The sequence below is a fragment of the Trichosurus vulpecula genome, chromosome 8, assembly GCF_011100635.1.
Source record: "Trichosurus vulpecula isolate mTriVul1 chromosome 8, mTriVul1.pri, whole genome shotgun sequence".
Taxonomy (NCBI): Eukaryota; Metazoa; Chordata; class Mammalia; order Diprotodontia; family Phalangeridae; genus Trichosurus; species Trichosurus vulpecula.
In genome coordinates this window covers 109,585-124,461 of record NC_050580.1, presented here as the reverse complement: position 1 = coordinate 124,461, position 14,877 = coordinate 109,585, and positions in this window count along the sequence as shown.

Here is a 14,877-nt window from a genome sequence, read left to right as displayed (position 1 = left end):
TCCATCCTGCAATAAATTTGTCATTCCCTTTTAGTGCCATTTTTAAGGGTATCTTTTGCACAGAAAACTTTAGATTCATAGACTGAGAAACTGAAACTGCTTTGGGAAAGCGATCTAATCTCAATCCTTAATTCTCCAACATATTACTTTGATATTAAGTAGCAAACGTATTTCATTTTTTGAACTAACCTAATAGATCTGCCAATTTTTGTTTTCATAAAACTTTACAATGTTTTATTCCTATTTAAACCACCTCTATATACTGGTACCCCTCCCCCTAACTCATCAAAATATTCATTAAAACATTCAAATCATAATTTAGAAATTTTCAGCAGAGAAAACATTTTTAATCATAAATTTAGTCTCTAATTAGGGTTTTTTTTAACTTTTGTCTCTACAATTACTAATGTGGCCAGTGTTAGAAATATACAGAGAAAAGAGAGACTTGTCTTTTCTGAAGACTTTTGGAAGTTTCACTTTTTAGTCTTTTTTCCTTGGCTGATCAAACTAAAGGAACCAACTAGGTTGAGTTGTTATGATATGGAAACAAAACAAACACTTGGAAAACCTTGCTGGCTTAGATCAGTGCAACACCCAGAAAAGACAGACACCTTCATACTCTCATACTGTAAATTTTTAAAACATACTCCCAGTGTCCCCTTTTTATTCCTGTTCTGTAAATCTCTCTTTTTCTTTCTGCAATCTCTAGTGAAATGCTCCCTTTTGTGGCAATAAAAGCAAACCCATTCCTGAAGGTTTTCTGGCAAAGTTCAACAAGGAGTCTGAGGCACTTGAACGGTGGCCAAGATCAGCAGAGGTTTCCGCCTAGGTTTCTTCTTTTCCTTATCTCTTCCTTCATATTGGTAATTCCTGGGGTAACAAGATCGAGTTTTAAGAATGTCATTTTTCTGGGCTGGGTGACATCAGCTATAAAATTCTTTTGGAAAGGAAAACCATCAGCAGTGATTCCTGTTATCCAAAAGAGTTTATATCTCTTACCACTATAGAAGGAATAGGGTAGAAGTGTAAATAAGGGGCAGCTAGGTGGCACAGTGAGTAGAGCACCAGCCCTGGAGTCAGGAGGACTTGAGTTCAAATGTGACCTCAGACACTTGATACACTTACTCGTGTGTGAGCTTGGGCAAGTCACTTAACCCCAATTGTCCTGCCTTCCCACCTCCAAAAAAAAATGTAAATAACAGGTTGGAGTCACGGGCAGGTGCTTTAAAGAGTGGTGGGGTCTCCATCTCCCATCAGACAGGGCTGCCCTACAACAAATGTACGCACAATCGATCTGTTTTGAGTGAGAATGTTCAGTGGTCATTTTTAGTTTCTTTAACGTGCAATAATCCAAAGCGTCAAATTTAGGGTTAGGCTTCCCATAGGAATAGAGAAGTTAAACTCTTACACACTCTCCCACTGAAGCCTATGTAATCAAATCCAAATCTGATCTATAAATAGAAACCAGATACAATTCTCAATCAATAATTAAGACAAAATAAAGTGGGATATCAATTTTCAATTTCACAGAACCTTTTTGCCCAATGCCTGTCTGAAACAACTCGAAGCAAAGAAGGTATTTCACTCTTGGCTTATAGTGTCACTTTCAATACTTGGTGACACTTAGCATGGAACGTGGGAATGCCACTAACCTTTCATTACTCAAAGATGAAGGTGGTAGAAGCGGCCATCTCATTTCTACATTTGCTTACTGTATTTAGCCACCATTACCTTTGAAGGCAATTAAGTAAGCAGCTTATTTGACAAACAGAGCCTTAAAGTGTACAGTTAATTGCCAGGGATAAGGACAAATCACCCTCAAGGCCATATTCTGCCCAGCCATTCAATCATTCCATGTTGAAGTTAGGTCTCCCTTGGCAGTTTCAAGAAAATTGTTGGGCACAATTCATGTCTCGTGACCACATCACATCATGCTGTCATATGTGAGCCTTGAAGCAAATGATCCCTAGAGTCCCTTTCAGCTCTGACATTTGATGGTTCTAAGATGGTATGACATGCCAGCCATCTCAGGACATTCTTTGGGTTGTGACCTGGCAGATTCCAAGTCATGCTCAAGTCATCAACCCAGCAATTTCCTACCACAAAAAGGAAAAAGTGAGTTTGACAAACAAAACTACCCAGCAAAAGTGTGCTCTCTGAGGTGCTGGTGGGAGTGAATCAGTAGAAAAGCATTTATTTAACATGCACTATGCTCTTGTAAGGTCAAGTTCAGTTCTGATATTCTAGGTTTCTAAGATTATGTAACAGCTTAGGAGTCTAAGGAGAGTCTTTCTTGACTTGGCAGGTTCTAGGTATTCACTGGAACAGAAAGCCCATGATTGGTCAGGTGGGGAAGCATGGCCACAGCTTATTCTTTTAAGAATTTGTTCATGGATGGTTATCTGCTGCTAATGCAGAAAAAATATAAAAAAGGATTCTAAGGCTACATCTGTAGTAACAGAAAGTGTTTCTATACTTTTTTCCTTCACACTATTAAAGAATGACAGGCTTTTAAAAAAAAAACAACTTATTTCATGGAGAGAGTTGTATGGGAATTGAAAAACAGAAAACACTGGGGAGTAATGTATATCTCATTCTTCATCTCTACTGAGCTTCTCTTACCATCCTTACTGCTCACCCTCACGTGGCCAAAATCAAAGCAACTTTTAAAGAACTCCTTCACAGAAACTTATCTTAATAAGAGAATCACCAGGAATCCCCTAATTCCTTTCCACTGGGGTTGGTTCACTCTGATTTTCTTGTACTCTAAAAACTGAACTAAGAGAATTCAGGAGGGGATCACGTTAGCTAAAAAACGTGTTTACCACCCCCCCACCCCCCCACCCCGTCCCTGGGATTTTTCAAATGTGGTATCAAGACCTAGTCCTAATAATCTCTAAATCATTTACTGGAGGTGCTTAACCACAGTGCTATCCTTTTTGCCCCATTGAGACAAATCAGGGAAAAAAATGTAAACCTGCACTTTGAGTCTTCTGACTTTTCCTAAAACAGATATTTCCTGAGCTTTGGAAGAGGGATACTCTGACCTCATGCTTCTAGAATTTTCTTTTGTTCAAAGAGATAACTCCTAAATTTCATCCAGTCCTAAATCTCTGACACACTGATATCACCAATTGAAGTCCAATGTTACTAACTAAAGATTAAAAATAAAAAATACACTTGACTCTTTTCAAAGGCAATCATTGAACCATTGGGTTCTTACTTTAAGAAAATATTTGTCATGTATGAGAAATGATATTTATAAGTTTAAATTATTATATAAGATGCCCTCACTATTTTCCAATAATGTTGGGAACTTCTACATATGTTTTTTTACAAGATCTCAGAATTATATAATTTAACATGTTTTTCCATACAAATCTAGAAATACCTAGTCATCTGCCTGCCCTGGCTACCAAAAAAATGGATCCCATGACAATTAAGTGTATGGGAGTTGCTAGAGAGAGCTTCCAGCCAAGACCATGTGTGGGCTACTCAATGTGTTTTGTCATCTTTTTCTAAAATTCTGGACATAATGAATATCTAGAAAGTTGGCCGTCCTAGCTAGCACCAGGACAGCAAACTGACCTGGCCATAAAGGGAAGACAGGACCTCCCCCATGCCATGTCCTGTTCCTAAGATCAACAATGTTGACCTGAGTGGGTTCCTTGGGTTATAACTTCTTACCCATCCCCAACCTCCATCTTCGCTAAACCATCCTTCCAAAATGAGTTGGTTATTTAGAGGATTTGATGTTTATTTTTAAATATTGACTTTGATACCTGACCAAATTAGCATAAAGGAATGAAGCTAATCTGTCTTAGGTGGTTTGTTGAGTCAGTAGCATTCTGTGGCCTTTTGTAGACAGCACATCAATGCTTTCATCTGATTATTACTTAATGATTAATTCAGAGGTGAAGTCAGGGGGCCCACTACCCCCCCCCCATTTTTACCACCAATCATATTATATGAAAGGAAATACATGGATTTTCCTTACATCTTTTTTGACACCTTCTTGCCAAAAAGCAAACTAAACAAAGTATGTATTTCTTTAGAAGAGAAGTGTGTTTTCATCTTTACATAAGAGTTCTGCTCCTTAAGGGTTCGTGTGGCAGTCTACTGTCCCGTCCCTCCTGTCTTAGCTGACCAGTTTTGTTTTACACACACACACACACACACACACACACACACACACACACACAGTCTCCCTCCCCATTACATGTTAAAACATTTTTTTTTAATATTTGGGTTTTTAAAAGTTTTTTAAAGTTTTAGGTTTTCAGTTCCAAATTCTGTCCCTCCCCCCCTCCCCGAGACAGTGAGAAGATATAGGTTATACACGTGTAATCATATAAAGTATTTCCATATTAGTCATTTTGTACAAGACTCAAATAAAAGCAAATGAATAAAAGAAAGTGAAAAATAGCATGCTTCAGTCTGTATTCAAACAATATCAGTTCTTTCTCTGGAGGCAGAGAGTGTGCTTCATCTTTAGTCCTTTAGGATTGTCTTGGATCATTATATTGCTGAGAAGAGCTAAGTCTATCAAAGTTGATCATTGTACAATGTTACTGTTACTATGTACAATGGTCTCCTGGTTCTGTTTACGTCACTCTGCCTCACTTTGTGTAAGTCTTTCCAGGTTTTTCTGAACTCATTCTGCTAGTCATTTCTCATATCTGCTGACCATTTTTAACAGCCATCATTTTGAAGACAGGTAAGCAGCTGACTTGAGAAGCCAAAGTAGAAAAAAGTCCTGCTAAATTCAGGGGAGCAAATTACCCCTAAGGTTTCAGTTTGTCTGGCAGTCCATTATTCAAAGATGCTCAGATATTCCAGGCTCAGAAGAAGAGTGTCGCTTTCTTGATCAGAAAGCCTCCTGTCTCCACCTGGGCTCTTGAATCAATCTGGGCATGATGAGTGTTGTTGAAATAAATCAGTTAGGAGTTTAGTATCAATGCCAAAATAAGTGCTGCTTTTGTTCAACAGAAGGTTATCTTCTATCATGTCTTTTTATTTTACACCATTAATGAAAAGCAGTATTATTACTACTTGGTTTATGGTATTTGGTATATAATGAAAAGAAGTCCTCCCCAATTGCCAATAATTTGGGCAGCTCTTACTTCAGTTCTTTACAGAATTTCATGTAATGTAATACCTATGCCCTCCTGCAGACCGAGCATTATCCAGTCATCTGCCTGTCCTGGCAGTGGGGTCCAGTGCAATAGGTGCTGGTGGTGGGGTTGGCGGAGATGATCCAGAGAGGAGCCTACTTGTAACAAACAGTTGGGAAACCATTTGATATCTTGTCATCCTTTTCTGAAACTCTGCACATTAGGTGGGCCTACTATGTTCAAAGTCCAGGCTAGGACCAGAAAGGGAAATGGGCTTTGTTTCCTTTCCCTGAGAATTCTCACTTTGGCCTGGGTTGGTTTGCCCTGATTTTCTTGTGCTCTAAAAACTGAACTAAGAATTTAGGGGGGAATTCATGTTAGCTATTTGCAAAAACTGTGTGTGTGTGTGTGTGTGTGTGTGTGTGTGTGTGTGTGTGTGTGTGTGTTTCAGTTTGTTTTTTGGACTGTTTTAAAGAGGAAGAGAATGGGAGTCTTTGCAGAGACATGTATTTCCAACATTGACTCTCAGAGCTGGGATTTGCCCAAACAAGAAACATGGCTTTTTAAAGGCCACAACAGAGAAGTCTAACTGACAGCTCATGTGTTGAAAGGCTTTGGGACCCTAGTGAGAATAAGCAAAGAAGTGGCCTCTCTGCCCCTGGCAATGGTCTTCCTAGCCCAGAGACATTCTTGTTGCTAGCATATGCAGATCAGCAACATAGGGTTTGCCGAGCTACAGGATGCTAATGGGGTTAGACATTTTCTCTCTTTCTCTTTCTTCATAAGCTTCTAAAAGGCCATAAAAGTTAAGCCTTAATTGGAACTTCAACTTGACTGCCTTAGGCCAACCTAATGGCTAATATCTTTGTAGTGAAGAGACATGTGTTGCCAGCGTCTTGGCAGTCTGAATTATGAGAGTTAGTAGAGAAAATAGGGTTGGATATGTAGAAAGGAAAGGGACAAAGTGAGTGAAAATTTTCAGATTGTAGACATGGCACAAAAACTAGCAGAACATGTGATAAATGAAGGATTGGTCACTTAAGGCGAAAAAAACAAATTCAGAGCCCTTTGAGGACCTAGAAGATGCATTTGTTAGAGGCTTGTCAGTCTTCTTGCCATTTGATTATGGACTCAGGTGATACTTGGTCTCCTCAGAGCAACTTAAGTGTTAAGAACATCAGAGACACTATAATTGCTGAGAATCAATTTAGAATTGATGTATTGGGTGGGGGATGGGAATAAGCATTTATGTAGTACCTAGTACATACTAGGCATTGTGCTAAGCACTTTACAAATATTATCTCATTTGATCCTCAAAATTCTGGGAGGTGTTGTCTTTAAACTTTGTATTGCTGAGAAGGACTCATGATGGAAAGAGCTATCTATCTACATCTGGAGAAAGAACTGTGGAGTCTGAATGCAGATTGAGGCACACTATTTGCTCTCTTTTTTTTTTCTTCTCTCTCTCTCTCTCTCTCTCTCTCTCTCTCTCTCTCTTTGGTTTTGTTTCTTCTTTCTCATGATTCCTTCCATTGGTCATAATTCTTCTTCACAACTTGACTATTGTGTAAATAAGTTTAATGCTAAGGTATATGTAGAAGATATATCAGATTCCATGCCATCTTGGGGGGAGGGGGGAGGGGAGGGAGGGGAAGAAAAATCTGGAAATCAAAAACATGCAGAACTGAGTACTGTGTTGTAAACTAAAAATAAAAAATCTTAATTAAAAAAACATAAAGAAGGATCCCCGGATAGAACAATAACAAAAAAAAATTCTGGGAGGTAAGTGCTGTTATTATCCCCATTTTACATTTGAGGAAACTGAAGCAAACAGGAGTTAAGTGACTTGTCTAAGGTCACGCAGCTATTGATTGTCTGACCCTGGATTTGAACTCACGTTTTCCTGACTGCAAGCCCACCGTGCCACCAACTGTCTCTTAACTGCCTGTTTAGTTGATTTATATCTAGAAGTGAGGGAAACCTACGTTCAGTGACAATTAATGACATGTTACTGAAAATAGAACAGCTGATATGAAAAATATTGAAGGAAGTGAATTTTATTTTAGTTCCTCACTTTACATCCAGGAGTGATCTTCAATCAGTGAATACAGGCTTAAAACTGTTTTTTAGGCGGCATCAACTTAGAGAAGCATTTGTTCCTAAAGTTGGGAATTCTCTTCCCTTCCTTTATCTTTGTTTCTCTTCCTTTCTTTTCTCTTCCCCCTTCCTGTTCCTTTCTCCTCTTTCTGTTCCTCTTTCTTTTCCTTTCTCCACCTAGCCATCTTTCTTTATGAGTTGGGAAAAGGGAGCAGAAATTGACAAGGTCCCTAATAGAGCCCCATAGTAAGAAGACAAAGCTTCATCAAAAGATTTTATGAGTTTATTTCATAAACTTGAAAAAAGAGATTATGGAATCTTAACAGTCATCCAGATCATGGCCTTATTAATTGGAAGTGTTTGATTAGAGTTCTGTAATTTTGACCCCACTAAGACAAACCAGAAAAACTGTTCCTTCTAGCTCCAAATCTCTGATTTTTGATCCTTGCCATGACCTTACATGTTACTGTCCACAGATTAAAAATGAAAATAAATGGGCAGCTAGGTGGCACAGTGAGTAGAACAGCGGCCCTGGAGTCAGGAGGACTTGAGTTCAAATCCGGCCTCAGACACTTGATACATTCACTAGCTATGTGACCTTGGGCAAGTCACTTAACCCCAATTGCCCTGCCTTTCCTCCTCCAAACAAAAAAAAAATGAAAATAGATGCATTTGTGTTGTACCAAATCTTTTAGAAAATAAAGGTCATACATCAGGAAAAAAAAATTGTCACAAGTTCATTATTAATAGCTAAGGGACCTCAACAATCTTCCCTTACCTTTGGACTTCTGTTATAGTTCTTTTGAGAAATTTTAGCATCATGCAATGGATTCTTCCATCTTATGAAAGTATGGAAACATCTTATCATCTCCCAGCCTTAGTGAACTGCAAATGGCTCCCAGCTAGACAGGCTGAGGAGGTGTGGTAGACAGCAAGAAGTCTTGCCCCAAAAGATTCTGTGGGAGCCACTCTGTTAGGGCATGATGGATCTCCACAAAGATGAAAGGCTCTCTAGAGCTGGAAAGGGAAAGCTGGACCTTTTCTCTTGCCGTATCCTGCCCAAGTGGGCTTGGGTGTGGTCTTTCTGCCCATTTTACTGCTGTCCCAAAATGACTAAGGTCCTAAAGGAGGACTTTTAGAGACTCTGCTGGAAGGCCTCCTCATCAAACCAATTTGTCGTTTGGAATTTTGTTTGAAGCCATTTTGTCCAATACCTTTCTGAACTAACTTGGAGGAACAAACCTGGGCTTTACCTGTGGTGGATAGTATCACTCTCCACACAGAGCGTCAGAAGCCTTTTACCCTGCCATTACTTAAGGATTAGTGCAGTGAAGTCTGCTCTTCCCCTTCTCCTACTTCTTCCAATTTTTCACAGCATCTGTCTTTGAAGATCAGTCAGGTAAGTAGCTGACGTGACAACCAAAGCCACAGCCACATACTACTGGATACAGTAAAAGCATAGGAACAAACTGCCCCTAAAGCCACCTTCTGCCCAGATATTCTTTCAATCTAAATGGTATCGCTTCCCAGACTTGTGAGAATCATGGCCTTTTCTTGATCTGGCCATTTCCAGGTGATTCCTGCGTGTGAGCCAGGTGTGATCCCAGGTGAGCCAGGGGATAATTGTTCTCCTACATAGATCTGAGTCATTACAACCAATAATTACTTATCAATACAAACAACTTCTGCTTTTGCTAAATGGTAATTGGGTTAATCATTTTCCTAAATGGTTTTCTATTTCACATCATAAAAGAATAACAAGATTATGACAACTTGATTCATGGAGAGTATTTGATATAAGAAAGTGTAAAGTAAGTGATAGTAAAGTGTATCTTTCTCAAAACTTCATCTGCTCCTTGTGGATTGGTTCTTACCTATCTACAACATTGGGACTATTAAATTAATCCTTCCCTGAATTGATTTCTGGTAATGAAGAATCCTCAAATAGCTTGATTTGTCCAAGCTAAATATAAGAATTTTAACGTAATGAAATTGAATATCATGCCACATTCAGATTGAGAAATGTCTAATCATTAATCCACCCCATCTACCTAAAATTGGAACATGTCTCAACAGGATAATGAAGATGGTAGAGACACCAATCCTATCCAAATAAGACCATGTGACTGACACTGTTAATTAGGCTATTCAGTTATTAAAACTCCAAGCATGAAATGGATCTACAAATTTTCAAGCTCTCTCTTGATGCAGAAAGGGAAAGTGGATCCTTCTTCCTTCTACTGTAATTCACAAAGTAGGCCTGGATTGGTGCCCTCTACCCAATTTCTTAAATTCCCAAAACAACTAAGGGAGTAAAAGAGGGAGTTTCAAACTCTCATGCTTCCACCACCCACTTCTACTCCCTCAAAAAGTTGATTCATTATTTGGGGGTTAGCTTGGGTTGTTTGGGTAGTCCCTTTATTTCTTTTTCTGAGATGGGGTTGTTAAAGATCTCCATCAGATTTTCTCATAATCTGGGGAGGGAGGGTTAGATATTTTGAAGGCATTCCTCTATTGTTTTTATGTTCTCATGTTTTATGTCCATATTATGTTGTGATTATTTTTATTTGTCCTGATTTTGCTGTGAATTCATCTGCTCATCTGCTATTTTATTGATTTGATTTTCTGCTCCCTTCTTTTTAACTGGATTAGCTAAGGGTTTATCAATATTATTAGTCTTTTCAAAACACCACCTTTGCAATTCTATGTATTTTTTGTTTCTAATATATATTTCCCCTCTGGTGTTTAATATCTCCTCTTTTTAAAAATGTTTATTTGTTGGCTTTCTGATTTTTTTAAATGCAGATTCAATTTATTAATCCTTCCTTTTCCTATTTTGTTAATGTGTGATTGTGAGGCTATGATTTTTCCCCTGAGAACTGCTTTTGTTCATCCCAGAAATTTTGCTATATAATTTCATCATTATTTTATTTTACATAGTTATTTTCTATTATTTGTTCTTTGACCCATATATTATTTAAGATTTCATTGTTATGTCTCCATTTGGGTTTGTATCTTTTATTTGTGGTCCCCACACCAACTTCTATTCTTACTGTATTATGGTCTATAAAGGACGGGTTGACTGTTTCTGCCGTTTCGTACTTCTTTGCGATATCTTTGTGCATTAGTACATTGTTAATTTTTATCAAAATTCCATGTGGTGCAGAGTTATATATATATATATTTTTTTTTTCTTTTACTGTTCTATTTGGAAGATGCCACAAGTCCTTTAACTTTAGTTTCTCTTGTTCAGTTTCATATTTTCCCTTTTGCTTATCTTTCTGTTAGACTTATCCAAAACTGATAGAGGGATGCTAAAGTACCATATCTCTGTTGTGTTACTATCTATGTGTTCTTGAAGCTCAGACAATATTTCCTTTATAAAACTAGATGCCAAGGCACATGGAGCATTTAAGTTTATTGCTGATACTGGTTTGTTGTCTATGGTTCCTTTCAGCATATTCTAATTTCCTTGTTTATCCCTTCTACTTTTTGAACATTTGTTTTTGCTTTCTTCGATAGCACAATGGTAACTTCTGCTTTTTTACATTCACTTGATACATGGTAAAAAAAAATTTCCAGTGTAAGCAACAAATTATAGAGTTTTTTTAATCTAATCTTGTTTAATCTCTTCACATTTATGATTTAGGGTTCTATTTTCCTCCATCTCTAGAAGTGTTTTATTAAAGTTACGATTTCCCGCTCTTCTGCTGTCAATACAATGTCATATTCCTTCAGTCATTTTATTACTTTTTTTTCTGAAGGTAGCCCTGCTCCCACTGGCTCTCTTCCCTCTGCCTGATCTTCTCTTCTCATCTGTCATCCCTTTCCCTTTAGGGTTTTGTTAATCAGTTCCCCTCTCCTGATTTTATCTGGCTCCTTTCAGTTTGTCAACTCTATTCCCCTTCCTCTCCTCCCCTTCATCTAGTCTTAGTCAATAGTTTTTAGATTTGATTTTTTGCACTCCTCTTAAAAACGATTTTTCTCACTCTTCACTATTTATTTTCTTTTTTCTATTTACTCTAGACTCTTATTCTCTTCTTTATGATTCTTATACTCATCTTGTCTCTTTTCTCTATTTTCTTCATACAATCAAGCTTCCAAGATGCGCCTTCTAGGCACTTCCTACCACTGTCTTTTAGGGTTTATCCCATTGTGCCTTGCTCTCTGGACAATGCCAGTCATTGCAGGTGTCAGAGAGGTAGGGCCCCTTCCACAGATCTAGACCTTCTCCTGTTGACTTTTATGTTTCTTTTTTTCCTAAAAATCTCCTCTCTGTGTCCATGCTCTCCCACTCCTTCAGGTGCCAGCTGCCCCCAGTGGTTCCAATTCTCCCCTCCAGATCAAGCAGACTTTTTAAGCATCAAATACCCCAGTCGTCATCCAGTGTGAGGTCCTCATCTTCTTTCGCCCACAGGAGCGTTTGTCAGCGGAACCCTCTCCCATCTTTAAAGTAAAGCCTCCTACTTTCCCCACCCCTTTCACTCTTTCCATCTTCTTCCTCACCTCCCCTCTTCTCTTTCTGAGACCATATTGCTAGCCCTTGATTTGACCTTGACTCCTCTCTGTCCCCCTTCTCTCCTCCCCTCTTTCACTTGTAGACAAGGGCTTGTGAGGGTCTGTCCATAACGTCCCCAGTGCGCCTCCTCACTGTCACCTTTCCCAGATTTTCCGCCTTCTCGTGGTCTTGTGCGAATTTAGAAAGAAGTCTCTTTCTTGCTGGGCTTCCTGTTGTTGTCACTGTTGCTATCGCTGTCTGCATTGACTCCCTCCTCCTGTATTTCTGTGGTTGGAATGTTGGAGAAGAAAATCATCTCTTCAGTTCTGGCTTTCTTTCTAAAAGTGTTTCCAGCTCTTCTTTATGATTGAATGTTCATTCTTTTTTCTTCATGTTTGAGCTCAGATCTGCCGTGTAGCTCCTGGTGGGCTGCATCCTGAGCTCCATTGTTCTTTGGAAGCACTATTCTGGCCCTCCTCCGTATTTGTATTTGATGATGACTTTCAGAACCACTGTGTCTCTTGGAGTTTTCAGCTTTGAGTTGTTTTTTTTTTTTTTCTGGAGGTGATCTGGGTATTTTTTCCATTGGAATTTTATTTTCTATATTTGGAAGTTCTGGACAGCTCTCTTCTATTATTTCCTTCACTATAGTGGTAAGGATTTTTTTGCGGGGGAGGGATTCGTGAAGTGATCAAAGAGGACTAACACCTCTGGGGTAAAGACTTTTCTAGCCCTTTTCAGGGCTGCTCAATCACCTTTGGTGTCCACCTGTCACTCAGTTCTCACCTGTGTCTCCATGAAGCTCTAACATGCACAGAGGCCACAGCTCAGTAAAAACCTCTTAGTCTCAACCAGGTAAAGGGTAACTGAGGGGCCTCTGGTGGAATGGGAGGATGAAAACAATTTGTTTCAACAGCCATGAAAGGGCTCCTAGAGCTTGGTCAGACATCAAAGATGCCAAGGTCATTTACTGTATCCCAGGCATCACCAGTCATCCTGACTTTTGTCCTGTCACTGGACTTTGACAACTCAGGAAGAAAGTGAGGCCGATGACTTAGAGGCCACGTTTCCTTCTGTTGTTACAGCTTTCCCTATTGATTTATCTGTTTATGTTCAATGGATTCGAGATTTTTTCTTCCTGGAATCTTTAGTCCTTTCAGTCTCCCCTGCCCCCAACCCTTACTTTCCTTATCCCTTACTTTCTGACTCTCTCCTCTCTTATAGTGGTATCCTGGGGGTCTCAATCTCAAAACATCTCTGTCTCCTCCCACACCAAGCAGTTAATGGCTCACTTTCTCAAGTGACTTTTCTGTAGTCAGAACTGGCTCCAGCAGGATGCTGTCCTCTTGCCTCAGGCTTGGTGGAGTGCTGCACAGCTCTCAGCATGTGGTATTGGGCCCTGGTGTCATATGCCACCCCTTATTTCTTCATTCCTTAGTTCTCTGGCCCAGCACTGATAGTTCAGACCCAGCTTTCCTGCCACTGGAAAGTCAGAGCTTTGTATTGCTGGTATTTCTGGGTTGCAGCCCTTTGGCTTTGCTCCTGAAGGACTGTGGTCAAGGTGGTTGTAGAAGCCTGAACAAAGTCTCCATGGCACTGGAAAGAAGGAGGGTGGACTGTGGCGCAGAGATGGGTTTCGATGTAAGCCTGTGTTGTGTCTTTGGGTCCACTAGTGCAGCACCTGCTGGTGATGTGGGTGGTGGGGGAGGGGTGCTGAGGGAGCTCAGGGTCAATGAGTGTCAGCACAAGGATTTTTTTAAACTTCTTTTGCATTTGGGGTATTCTAGCCCATAAAAACAGCTGACATTGCTTTATTTTGGTGCATAATTTCTGTTTTGGGGAGGTTTGAGAGTTTGTGGGGATTGGAGAAAATGTCTAGTTTGCCATCTTGTTACTCATGTGATCCAGAAGTCTCTAATCACAGAACCTTAGATGTAGGCTGGAAGGGGCCCCAGCCCATCCTAGGGCTTTGTTTTACTCCATTCTGTTCAATGCCCGCTGGCTTTTTGTGAAGCAGACACTGGTTTTCTTCTGGGGCTATTTTAGCTGGACTATCCAACCTTTATAAAATTTTGTAAAGAGCCTCTGAACCCTTTGACCCTATCATTATTTCAGGATTAATGTAGTAAAGCCCAATGTCTCATTTCTCTGACCCTAATGCCATCACCCCATCTTTTTTTCCACAGAAAACAATGGTGGGGTCAACATGATCATTTAAAAAAATTTGTCACCTCAGCAAACAATAAATGAGGTTGTGTATGTGTGTCTGTGTGCTTTAAAGAAGTGTAATTCATCTCTGTTTCGATTTTATTAGTTATTTTAATGTATTGCTTTTTCTTTTCTTTTCTTTTTTGTTTTTAAGAAACAAATAAAGAAAGCACTAGGTGTCACAGTGACTAAAGTACTGGGCCTGGAGTCAGGAAGACCTCTTCAGCTTCAGACACTTTCTAGCTGTGTGACCCTAGGCAAATCACTTAACCTGTTTGCCTCCATTTCTTCAACTGGAACATGGACAGATAATAATAACGACCTTACAGGGCTCTTATGAGAATCAAATGAGATAACATCTGTAAAGGTGCTGAGCACAGACAGTGCACAGCACACAGTAGGCACTCTATAAATGCTTATTCCCTTCTCTTCCCATTTCAGCACGAGTATTCTTTGCTTTGGATATCGTCCGAATGTGAATAGATCAGGGTAGACTTACATACTTTCTTCTCTCAGAAACTAGTCTTTACAATAAATTGTTCCTGATTTTCTGCTTCATCGCCACCCCCCCCCCCCGCCCCTGCCCCAGAATCAGTTACTGGGTGTGCTCTTCTGGAACATTTTCCTGTTGTTGATCTCCAGTTCTCTAAAAATGACCGTTAGGAAGTTTTTTTTTTTTTCTCGATCATGATTACGAACCCACTCAACAATCTATCTGATTCTCTTGTGTTTTTCCTTCCAAAGAGCTTTGGAGTCTCCAACTGGAAGAAACAAAAGTAGAGAAATAATCTCTTTAATGGCATAAATGCCTCTTCCCAGACATGGAAATGGAAAAAAAAAGGTGTCATGAAAATTTTACAGAGGATGCTCTGAGAATGGTAACAAACTTGTAAAAATGGGGACCAGACAGCGCCCCCTGCTGGGGGTTGTTCTAACGGTGAGCGAGAGGACAAAAGGAAG